Here is a 12,868-nt window from a genome sequence, read left to right as displayed (position 1 = left end):
GGATGTGAATGGTGAGGAATTTAACTTCGAAGGAGACGAGGATCTAGACCATCTTAATTCGGAGTTAAATGAACCATGTGCACTACAAGAGGTAAAGGTGGATAAGGAGGACTTTGCAGAGGTGGAAGAGGAACAAAATTTACAATGAAATATATTAATCCGAGATCTCGGATTTTTTATGTTTCTTTTTTAAGAGATTATATGGAGGAACTATGAAAGAAACATTTGATATGGTATGTAGGGATAATTTTATGTTTTCTTTATGAGATGGTACGTAAGTATAATTTTATGTTTTCTTTATGAGATGGTATGTAAGGATAAATGTTTTCATTATGAGATGGTATGTTTTCTTTATGAGATTATATCAATATGCTTGTCTTGATGATGTGATGATATCATTTGTTTTGTTTTTCTCAAAATTTATAATTTTTTTAATTAAAAAATTAATATCATCGCATAAAAATACACCGTACCGGTACCCGTACCAGTACCCAGGTGATAGCTCTCCAACCAAAAGTATAACAAAATCCTGGGCCCTTATGCTGCCAATACCCTGTGGGCCATCCAACGCAGATGGAGGAGTGGGCAACTACAATGATCTCATGTTATGCCACTATCTCTTGGAATAAAACCATCCACTCGACCTGCTCGCACTCCGCATGTCATCATTGAAGCAAAATTGATGCTTTCCTCAGTATATTTATTTATGGGATTATGAATCACCTTTTGGAGTTAAAAATAAAGCATAACTTGGGCACAAATCCCAATGCCCAATCGATCTAATCTACTACTTGCCTACAAGGCGCATCTACATAAGGGCAATTACAAATCATTACAAAGTCCCATGTCAATGTCATCGGTATATTTGTACTTTATCTTTATCATAACCACACCCTTATGAATGCCCTTGCATATATATATATATATATATATATATATACTTTTTTTGTACATATGTACTTGTACCCATGTATATGTTTTCCAGGATACAAACATGTCAATGTAATTTCCACTGTTCCTAACTCAGCTCTTAGACTGAATTCCTTTATGTACTCACAATTTAATTACATGCATGTTCATATATATCCTTGTTTATATATATATATATATATATATATATATATACAAACATGTCAATGTAATTTCCACTGTTCATAACTCAGCCCTTAGACTGAATTCCTTTATGTACTCACAATTTAATTACATGCATGTTCATATATATCTTTGTTTATATATATATATATATATATATATATATATATATATATATATATGTTTATCCATATCTGTATTTATGGCTAAACCACACTATGGCTTTATGCTTATCCATCTAACTATTGTCCCTTAACAATCTATTCATACTAAAGTACGTGACTATTTGCATTTCAGCACATGAGGGTTAACCTATGTTTACCCTTGGTCTCATTCCTAGGCCCATCTGGCAGTCCTATTACACCCTATAATAATAATAATAGCTTGACTATTCTGGAGCTTGGTGATTTCAGCCAAAGAGTCTCAACCAAATATTAAGAAGTTTGATTGCTGACTTCTACTAGTTTCTATTTGGTGTATTCTCATTTCCTGTCCTGTAAATTTCTGATTCTGATTCTCCCTTATTTCTTGTTAGTTTTGCTCATTGAATGAATTTCTGTAATAGGCAAAACAATAATTCAATAGATAACATTCATAAGCTACCCTTATTCGAAAGGGTGATTCTATCTCTTTGGATTCGTTCCACTTATCTCTTCTGGTTAATTCATAGATAACATGGGAATCCTATTGTTCTTTAATCAAATCAGCAGTCAATTCAGTCCGCTAGTAGGGCTGTCGTTTCGAGGTAGTCTAGCAGAATTTCCTTGCAGAACATGCATTTAAGTATATAATTTCAGATCACTGCTTGCCCCACCAAGTAGAATTCTCTATGCTTTATGTATATTGTCACACCCCAAACTTTTGACCCTCAAGCAAATTTTTTTTTCCAACATAAAGCATTGAGGTGCGACTACATAACAATTCAAAAAGGAGGGAGCTATGTCATTCGAACAATGGGGCAAAATTTCATCTATATAACAATTTCAATTCATACAAAATCACATCTATGTGTATGACAAAAATGCCCCAAACCATATAATTGATGCCTAATAAAAACAAGACATCAATATAACAAAAACAAGATGCACCGGCACTACAAAAAATCCAAAACCTCCCCAGAAGGATGTGAGTTCAACCATCTGATCAACTTGTTGCCCCAGGTCTGCCAAAACCTGAAAAATAAAACAACAGAAGGCTTAGCCTTCGCAGTATGGCAACAAGCCAGGAAAATCCCTAACCCTCTTAGGCATGACCCAAATATGAGATAATCACAATTATAAAAGTAAATCATCATCTTGTCGTGACAGGGCATAGTCACATGACTTGACAAGAAGGCCTTTCACATAGGCCACGACATGTAAAGGCCACTCAATGGCCACGATAACACAATTACAATGCGCATACAAGGCATGCATAAACATATCATTCTCATTTCTTTCATTCACATGCACATCATTCACATACATTTCATTCATATTCTTTTAATTTTCATTAGCTTCAATGAATTGACAGTTCTTGTGGGTGCAAACACAGGCATGTGCACACCGCGGGCGGCCTACAACCGGAAGACAACCCCGTGGTGGCCTGAATAGTATAGATCCATTCTCGCTGCAACAGTAGAGCACTTGTCCATGGATGTGTGAATTCCAAGGAGAGATACTCAACCTTCCCTAGGACATCCAGTTTGGGAAGGCGGGAGCCCAAGTCTCTAAGCACATCACACAACAATACCCTAGGGCCTTGCATTGCCTGCACTCCGAACATGCGAGACCAGTGGCGAAGGCGGGATGACTCCCAAATATATTGCCACATTGCCACAACCCACTGGCCTCTCATCTCTTATTCTTTCATTCTTATCATAATTGCACGTTTACAAAATGACTGGCTAACTCATGAGGTTGGTTCACTTCACAAGTGCACCCATGTAATTGCCTCCACACGAGGGCTACACATATCATTAACATTTTTAGCTAGCCGTCATAACAATACGGGTACAACTACCCTTCAATCTCATTCAATTGCATTATTGCTCACGGCAATGCATATGCAACAATTCACAATATTCATATTCATCAAAATTTACATTTATCCAATACATCGATCACATCTTTCAAAACTTAACCAAATCCTAGAGAGGAGTCTCGATCTGTGATTGATTCATAGTTGTCCTATATAGTTATCATTCTAGGATGCTTTCTAATGTACAATCGAGGTCGAGACTACTAATACCCCACCTCATCTGTCCTAAGCAGTTATCAATTCTAGCATGCACATGCAAATGCGTAATAGTTTTCAAAACAAGTTTCTAATAGCTTTCCAAAACAAAACTTATCACATAGCAAATCATTCGCATGCATACATACATTCACTCACAACATAATCGTTCAATCACATCACAATCATAGGATCCTATGATCCCAAAAATACACATTCACATGTTGGCCCCAGCAGAGATTTGTCTGGAATGCCGCCATACCTGTCCTGCGTCCACAAAACACTTCAAAATGCCTTGAGCTTCATGTCTTGTTGCTCAAGGTCTACTGGACGTGCCCGGTGTACCTACAAACATAAGCAAGTGATAAGATTTCTACTTATTTCGCTTTACAATCTATACAAGTGTAAAATATAATCATTGAGGCATGCCATCACCTCAAGAAGGTGTCGACGGGTAGTGTCGACCCACAAAGCCCTTCAATAGGCTTCTTCTCTACTCCTTTAGGTTGTCACCAAATGATTTAAGCTTCGCGCTTACGATTGAACCAATCACTAATATGTTTCTCCCTTGCTTCCATAGTTGAGGCGTCCTCCCAATAATTACACTCAACTTACCTACTCTCTTCCAACCAACAACGCAATACGCCTATCGACAATTGCATGAGCCACATGTTCACTAAAATGATTCTAAATCTTCATAACCCAATCAAATCTCTATCATGTTTTCCAATAGCTTCGACAATCAACTTATCATGCTAAAAAGGTCATTATAAGCATGGATCATCGCCTCTCCAAAATAATCCTAGACTTTCCTCAAAAAGCAAAGTCGCTAACATATATCCTAAATCATCAATTCTTAATTCTAGCATGCTCAATCAATAATTATACGTACTCCAACAGAAAATATTCAACCATCTAGGCTCGATGAGGCCTTGCTCACTTTAATTTAAGAGTCCAAACTGTTGTGATGCTTCCGGCAGCCACCCCAAGCATTCAAACGATCTCCAAATGGCAGAAATCGTGCAATGCCGCCACCACCAATGCCATCTACTTGCTGTTATGAGGGGAAAGAACACGTCCCCAAGCTGAAATCCGATCAAGCAGCGATAATATAGTGAAAAAAAATCAGTGAGGAAGAGTCCTTGGTTGGAGAAAAGGGGCAAACAATCAGAAAATGTGAAGAGAGCTCATGAAGAGAGCGTGTGGGCAGGGGGAGGTGTTTGACAGAGTGAGACGAACAAACGAGAGAGAGCGAGAGAGAGATGAGGGAAAAAGCACGTGGGCAGGAGGAGGGTGTGGGTAGTGTGAGAGGAAGAGGGGTACAACACAAGAGGGAGAAAACAGAAGGGACCGAGAGCGAGCTCTAATAGAGAGAGCATGGGTAAGGGAGTGAGACAGCACGAGAGGGAGCAGGTTATGTTGGTGTGTTTAGTGGAGGGAGAGGGAGAGCAAGCGGGTAGAGAGAATGCTGTAGACAGAGGAGGATGCGTGAGAGTGAAGAAAGAGGAAGAGATAGGGAGGGAGACCGATGACTTACTCATGCAACGCCCTCGCCCTTCCTTCGCCGGTCCAGTTGCCACCACTGCCACACCATCCGCCTTCCTCTTCTCTGCAACACGGTAGAGGAAGAAACGAAGAGGGGGAAATGAGCGAGAAAGGAGTGACGTCAACCTCCTGTTCGAGCGTGGAGCTTGGGTCTAGGTCTGCTCCTGCTCCACCTGTGAAAATCAAAAGTGTTACATATATACATCTATATAAATGTATATATTACTTATAAAAGAAACTATATAACACTTAGCAGGGTCACTGTAACTGTATAGCCCCTTGTTTTGACTGGCAGCACCCTAGCTTCTTAGATCCTCCAAGGCGCGGATGACAGGCACGTAAAGTAGTCCCCCTTAGCTCTTGATCTTCACCCTAAGATACAGAAAAACAAGAATTAGCTCCCACTCTACCCCAATTTCTGTTTGCTGGGACCTTTCCTCTATGGCTGCAGTAAATAGGAACTAAAATGCTGCAGTATGGAGTTAAATAAGGCCAATACATGGCCAGCAACACCTCCTTACGAATTTTCTGAGAATGGCTTCTCAGCTGCCCTCATTCTTCTTTAATTTCCCATTTAATATCTTCAGTTACTACCTCCAGCCATACATAGATTAATTGGCCCCTTTATTTTTCCACAACTGCACTTCTTTATGACATAGTTGACAATTTCAACTAGACTTAACTGTTATTTAGATCTACCATTTATAGCCTATACTCATATTAAAGTTTTTTTTTGCAATTATTATGAAAAAGAAAAAAAAACGTTGGGCCTTACAAAATGTGCGTAATCTCAAAGTGTTGAAATCGATCTTTTAAAAGCTGGAAACTAATATATTGGTATTTGGTATCAAAAAGTTGCACTAATTTTAGTTTCTGGAATGATGAATTCACTATAAATATGGATATCTAGGTTCCATATTATTTAAATCACATGAAAGTAATGTTTTTGTTCCTGTGGAATAATTGGTGCAGGAGTGCCTACGTATGTTCACCTGTGTATGAATGTTTTGAAAGTAATACATTACTAAAAGTAGATATATTCTTTCCAAAAGGCTAAGGATTCTCAACATCTAACTTACTTGAAGGTGAGTTTTGAGCAGTAGCATGGCAATAAGCCTAAAGAGTTCCCTGATTTTCTTTTTTTCATCAGCTCCCTCCAAACTACACACATTTTCAAACATGGCAATCAAAAATCATTTCAAAATGGGAGAAAGGAAAAAGAAAATAGAATGAGTTTCCTCTAGAAAATCTTACTTATCAAGAGAATTGACAAACCTATAAAGTATCAAATCGGTTCCATGCAATGTTGTAAAAAGCATATCGTAAGCCGTATCAGTCTGGCTTTAAGATACGTTGTATCGTAAAATATCATAACGTATCGTAACTGTATCGCTTTTTTTTTAAATAATCAGAAAGAATATAAAAAATTCTCAAAAAATAATAAAAAATCAATAAAAATTACTGCATCGTACATGTATCGTGCTTTATCGTAACCGTATCGTAACGTATCGTGTCGTATCATAACAGTATCGTACGATACGCTGCCCGTATCGTAAATATATGATACGGGGGGTGTATCGTATCGTATTTTACGTTTGATACGATACGTATCGTACGATACGTACAACACTGGTTCCATGCAACAAGAAGAGAAGAAAAGAGTATTTCCATGAAACAACCAGACAAAAGAGGAAACAGAAAAAAAAGGCCTTGAGAATCACAGAAGGTAGAAAATAAATCTAGATTACAATAGAACTAACTTTTCAAGAAACAAGATAGGGATTATCTGCAGTCCTTTTGAATATGACCGAACTCACTCTTTGTACTATCTGGCCACCATTCTGGTGAAAGATTCTTTACAAAATGCACCATAAAAATAGAGAACAAGAGACAAAATGGTCCAAAGATCAGGTCTAGCATGTCACCAAAAATTACAAACTCTTTGCAGATAGAGCAATCTCTACCATGTCAAATCCATGAGTACCTTCTAACTCATTGCTTATTGCATCAAGAACCTGTGACATGCTTCCTCTCATTGGTAAGCATATCCCTGGATGCACAGATGGATATCATAAAACAAATTTTACCTATAGGGTTTGTAAGATAAATATTCCAAATATAATGAGTTTTCTGGGTTTACCAATAACGACAATGGAATCAGCAGCAAGGTACCATGTCTTTTCATGGTAACCTTGATTAAGAAACCTCAAATAAATAGCTCCATCTCCTTTTGCTAATGCTACCATCATTTGCCTAATAGCTTAATTGGAGGTGCTTGCACACCTAATTTTTTATAAAAATTAGCCCTTGAATAAGTCCAGCTAAGTGACAATGACCATTAAGGACCACCATTTTTCAGATAACAAAAGCACAGAAAAAAGAAAAGGAAAATGTAAAAACGGACCAAATGATTTACTTGTACCATGTTTTGAAGATATTCAATTTCTTCTTGCATCAACTTCTCCTATTCTAAAAATTTATATAACAATTGGTCTGTAAAACCTATAAAATCAATGTCGAATGAGCACATAATAAAGAACATATCTACTTTTTTATTTTAAACATGACCAATGGTGGCTTTAGGTTGTTTTCAAGATAGCCGAACTTTTTCAAGATAGCCGAACTTCAACCAGGAACAACAACTTCCTTCTTCTCCATTAACAGAGCTGCTTTAGAATTAGCTTTGATATTGCTATATTCAGGAAAGCTTTGAAAAAATCAAAGCATATAGCACATATGAATGCAAACTCTACCTGGTTAATGCCAACAGCCGTTCATCTCCAAAAGTTCTTAAAAATTTTAAATGATAAATCTTCCCAGGGTTTCAAGGTTGAGAGAAATCAAGCAAATTTTCAGAAAATAGGAAGAGTTGAAAGCCTTACTTTAGATTCTTCTACAACTGCTTGTGGATTTGCATCACTTTCACAATGTCTGCACCCTTCTCCTTTGCACAGACATAAATGGGAAAAAGAAACAATAACAAAAAACTTTTTTTTTTAGCAGAAAATCTTGCAAAGAGATAATAAACTTGGAGAAATTAAACACCTAAATTTTTTGTTTACACTTGAAAAGTAGCAAACATAAAACAAAAAATAAGCATCAAAATGCTTGTCATCATAAAATTTCACAAACCAAAAGGGCAAATGTAGGAGGAAGCAAAAGAAAGGAAAAGTAACAGAGAAGGAATCCTTTGGGAAAAGGGGCTAAGGAAATCATAGAGGTTGCCTAAGGACGAATGAGAATTATATTAATGTTACATAGAACGGAAATCTCTCTTGCTTTTTCGTTTTACCTAAACATGAATACTGTTCATTAAATCTATTTTTCTTTTGAGCACAAAATTTAATGTGATGTCTGTTTCACAATCTGCATGTATAAATTTTTATGAATTGATCAATAAAAGGAGCATAGGTAAATTTAAAAAGGGAACATAATCCTAGACCTGTACAAAAAATCAAATGCAAGATATATGAAATAACAATTTTCAGTGATGACTATTATTATGCACTATACTTACCACAATCTTCCGTCTAATAAATTGCAGATACTAATAGCTTGTCTGTAGGAAAGAGCTCTTTCCACTAATAGGACTGTCATAAGCTTTCATCTAAAGCATTTTGGAAACAAAATGAGGAACATCAGTTGATTTTATAGGCACCATTAGACCAGATATAGCGAGCAAACTTTCTGGACAAAATGTGCCATAAACTAGTGACTTTTATTTTATACATATACAAAAAATACCAGATTTTCTTAAGAATGATGTTAGTAAGTTTTGTGATGGGAGGAGAAAAAATGTACCTCTTTGCATTTGCAAACCCAAGCATCCATACCTTTTGAGTCCCCGAGGAAGTTGGCGCAATGAACAGGGCAAGGGGCTGGAAGGCAGCCAATTTTCGTTTTGAATCTCCTACGCATCAACTCTCTATACTGCAAATGATGGACCACCTAACATCCAAGTTAAAGTATGGTGGGGGTGGCACCTCCGAGGCACCGAAAGCAGGCCATATACCGTGAGAGGATGAGGGGATGGGTGGGAGCTTCGGCTCTCATATTATGGGTTGTAGGATGAAATACTCCTCTTGTTCATCCAAAAAACGTCAACAGCTCTGAGAATGGATCTAGAAATGAAGTGATCATACTGCATATACACAAGCATACATATAACAAAACGTTAATAATACAAATTCAAGCAAATACTTCCATGCCCTTTTCTTACCCTCTTCTTATGCACTCTGCAACCCACCTTCCCAAATTTTCACCTATAGCATACAACCTGCCTGACGAACCCTAGTATCAGCAACAAGAAAAAAAGAACACAAGGATGCTCATGCCTACCTTACATGTAGGTAAATCAAAACAAGTTACACATCCTCTGGAGATAAGTTTATCAGCCAATATAGTAATTGATTGAAAAGACCCACAAAGCACATAAAAATTTTTAGTCAATACATTTTTCACGTAGTCAATAACACTATTAGGTTTATCGATGCACCCAAATTGCATTGAAGATGGAGATATGCTTAATGGTGAACTTCTGAAGCTTCAATGCCAAACACATTGTCGAAGGATGAGGAGGAAATCCAAAGCCATCAACATAGATGAGCAACGTTAGTGCATTCTTTCAACATGTACATCTTCAGTCACTCCTCAATCAACAATGACAAATGGATATGTCCACTCCACAGCAAGTATGGAGTCAAATTTGGCTCCTTTGTTGTAATAAAGTTGTAAGCTATGTCACATAGGTGTAGGGTGTGGGTGAATGTGCGGCACATCTTAAAAAATTTAGGTGCAGTGGTGCGGTAAGGGTATTTATTATTATTATTAATTTATTTATTATAATATATATTATATATATATAATATATATGAAAAAAAATGTCCATAAACCACAAAATTATCAAATAATAAAATTAAAATTGTAATTTGCTAATCATGATATCATTATCAATCATCAATTCAACAAGAAATATACTCTAGTTTTGACTTCACAATTCATACTTCATCCATCATCAGTCAATGATAGCAATATCTTGATTTTCTTCAATGCTTTCAATGATATCATCATCATCAAACTCCTCAAAAGGAATAACAGGATCAGCTAAACCCTTGTTAGCAGTATATAAATTGCACTATCCATCGAAATCAAATCCATATAGATTTACATCTCAATATTGAGATGATTCACAATTGCATTTTATTAAAGATGAAAGTTAAACATTAAAAAAATATTGACCACAAAAATATAAAAAATCTAATACAACATAAGAAAATGAGCAAAGAAAAACAACATAATAAAGAAATACTTGTATTTTTTTTCTTTTTTTGAGGAAGACACAAATTAGAATGCACATAAACCAAGTCCTCTACACATTGGCTAGTGAGCTTGTTCCTTTTAATGTTGTGTATGTGACCATATATGCTCCAATTTCTTTCACAACATGATGATGTAACCAACAGGTTGTGATAGTAATCTCAAAGCAAGTTTTTGAAGCACAGACATTTCTAATCCATAGGACTCCCACCAATCAAAAGGACTTATGCCATCATCTTCTCTTGTTGCTGCAGTGTCTTCAGAACTAAAATCTCCTAAAGAAAACTTTGAATATTCACAAGCAGCTTGTCTTCTGGTATAAGAATCTGAAAAAAGTATTTCCATACATGATATTCTATTCCTAGATAGCTCACTATCTAAATTTGGAGTAACACTTCTAGGAGCTCCTTCAATCTATTTTTTAGTGTAATATTTGGGATTTAAAGAATGAACCATGCAATTCTAGGGAATATTGCTCTTATCCCCTCTTTCAACTAATATTATATGTATGCGATCAAAGAACTCTAAATTATCAAGTGCAATGTCTTTTTTTTTTTCTTAAAAACTATACCTTAAATTTGTTCAATCATATCATCCCACATTTCATCAACTTTATGAAGCATAGACTCATCTTTATCAACTGCTCCCAACATGCACCAAATTGGCTCTGTAAAATCCAAAAAATACGTAATTTTATCCCACCATTTATCATCAACAATAATGTTTTTAATAATTTGACCTTTAGCCTTATCTTCAACCCAATAAAAGCTCCACTCTCTACTAGCCACCATTTCAATATGACAATTATTGAAGCAAATCATGTCTCTGCAACTTTTAACAATCTCAAATCAGAATAACTACCAAAAAGAGACAATGCATGTTGGTAATTGACGATGAAATTTGAAATATTTCTTGCATCTTTTTCAATCTCTTGAATCCATGAGAATAGCTCATATCCCTTAGGATCTGCATCCTGACTTGGAAGATTGCATATGTTCTTCATTGCTAAATTCAAAGTATGTGCAACACATGGGGCCAACAAAATATGTGAAAAATTATACCTCAAAGTAAGTCCAACACTTTTGCATACAACAACATTGTCTATAATGAGCTGCACCACTTTATCGGAACCAACCTCCTTGATGGCTTCTAAAATAATTGCTTCAAATATTTGACATCTTTATATTCTCCAGATGCATCAAATGCCTTCAAAAATATTGGTTCATCACATGCAATAACAAAAAAATTAATTAGTGGACATCGTTGAATGTCTTTCTACCCATCAGAAACAATTGATACCCCAGTCGTGTTCCATTTAAACTCTTTTCTTTCTAAACTTTGCTCAACCTCGCTTTTTCATCTTTAAGAAATGATGTTCACAACATTTCTGAACTGAGAGGTATATATCCTGATAATTTGCCATTTGCAAGCATAATAATATACTTCTTTCAATATGGATTTCTAACTACATTGAAAGGAATGCAGCTAGAATAGAAAAACTTAGCAGTCACTTTATCTAATTCTGCTTTTTCATAAGAATCAAAACATGTTTCTATAGTCTTTCTTTTTCTGTCAGAACTCTTTGGAGGTATGCTAGTATTTGCCATAATAATTGTTTTCTTGTTGTTGTGGATTGCATCAGCACAATCTTGCAACTTCTTCAACTCTCAAGCTTTTTCTATTGAAACACTTTTACATGTTCGAATTCCAAAGCCTGACAACTTTAACAGATGTGCTGTAACTCTTGTGTAAGATGCTACAAATGTAACTTCACAATATCCACATACAAAATTCGCAATTCCACTAGCACTGCCTACATCTTTTGTGACCACTTTGATTTCTTTCCATAGTGGTTGTTCTTCAGTTACATATGTTTCACCAGATTGTGTAGAAGACCTTGAAGCATTAATATCATTCACACTAGATGACGAACGTACTGCAGGGGAATCTGAAACAACTTCTTTTCCTTTCCTTCTATCTGTCATTTTTTACCCTCAAAATGAAAAAATTCAAATATAACAAATTTAATGGGTCAATTGCACAAATTTAGTTCAACTTTAAGAATAGATAGTCTGCATAGTTCCCTTTCAATCATAAATGGACAAATGCACATGCACTCAATTAACACAACCTGATTCATGGTGAAACAAACACATGCATACTAAACTGTGGCCATTGCAACTCTTCATTGTCACACCCCGACATTTTGACACCCAAACATTTTTTTTCTAAACATAAAGCATCGAGGTGCGACTACTCTACAATTCAAAAGAGATGAGCCAAGCAATTCAAAACAATAGGGCAACTTTCATTTATATAACAACTTTGTTTCATACAAAATCACATTTATGTATATGATAAAAATGCCCCCAAACTGTATGATTGATGTCTAACAAAAACAAGACATCAATACAAATAAACCAAGACGCGCTGGCACTACATAAGAAAGCAAAGCCCAAAACCTCCCCAGTAGGACGTGAGTGAAGCCATCCGATCAACCTACTGCCCCGGGTCTGCCAAAACTTGAAAAAGAAACAACTGAAGGCTTAGCCTTCGCAGTATGGCAACAAGCCAGGAAAATACCAAACCCTCTTAGATAGGGCTCAAATAAGAGAACTAATATCAAAACCATTTATCATCATGTCGTGTCAGAGCACGACACGTAAGGGCCACTCAATGGCCACAGTAACACAATTTCAAT

At 36.2% G+C, this 12,868-nt stretch overlaps 1 protein-coding gene across 2 annotated transcripts in view; it reads right to left on the bottom strand.

The window, feature by feature from the left end:
• Window positions 1-2,218: 2,218 nt before the first annotated feature.
• Window positions 2,219-12,868, bottom strand: part of LOC116252475 (uncharacterized) — a 56,772-nt gene continuing 46,122 nt past the window's right edge. The window contains exons 10-14 of one of the 2 annotated variants that reach the window (XR_004172220.2): window positions 5,120-5,223; window positions 4,844-5,024; window positions 4,247-4,391; window positions 3,569-3,651; window positions 2,221-2,264 (exon numbers count right to left, since the gene is read on the bottom strand). The gene's annotated coding sequence lies outside the window, so the exon portion shown is untranslated. Of the gene's footprint in view, window positions 2,265-3,568; window positions 3,652-4,246; window positions 4,392-4,843; window positions 5,224-12,868 lie in introns of both variants that reach the window. The other variant, XR_004172219.2, reaches the window with a different exon arrangement.

This window comes from Nymphaea colorata, chromosome 4, assembly GCF_008831285.2.
Source record: "Nymphaea colorata isolate Beijing-Zhang1983 chromosome 4, ASM883128v2, whole genome shotgun sequence".
Lineage (NCBI taxonomy): Eukaryota > Viridiplantae > Streptophyta > Magnoliopsida > Nymphaeales > Nymphaeaceae > Nymphaea > Nymphaea colorata.
This window is presented reverse-complemented; position numbering and strand designations above follow the sequence as displayed.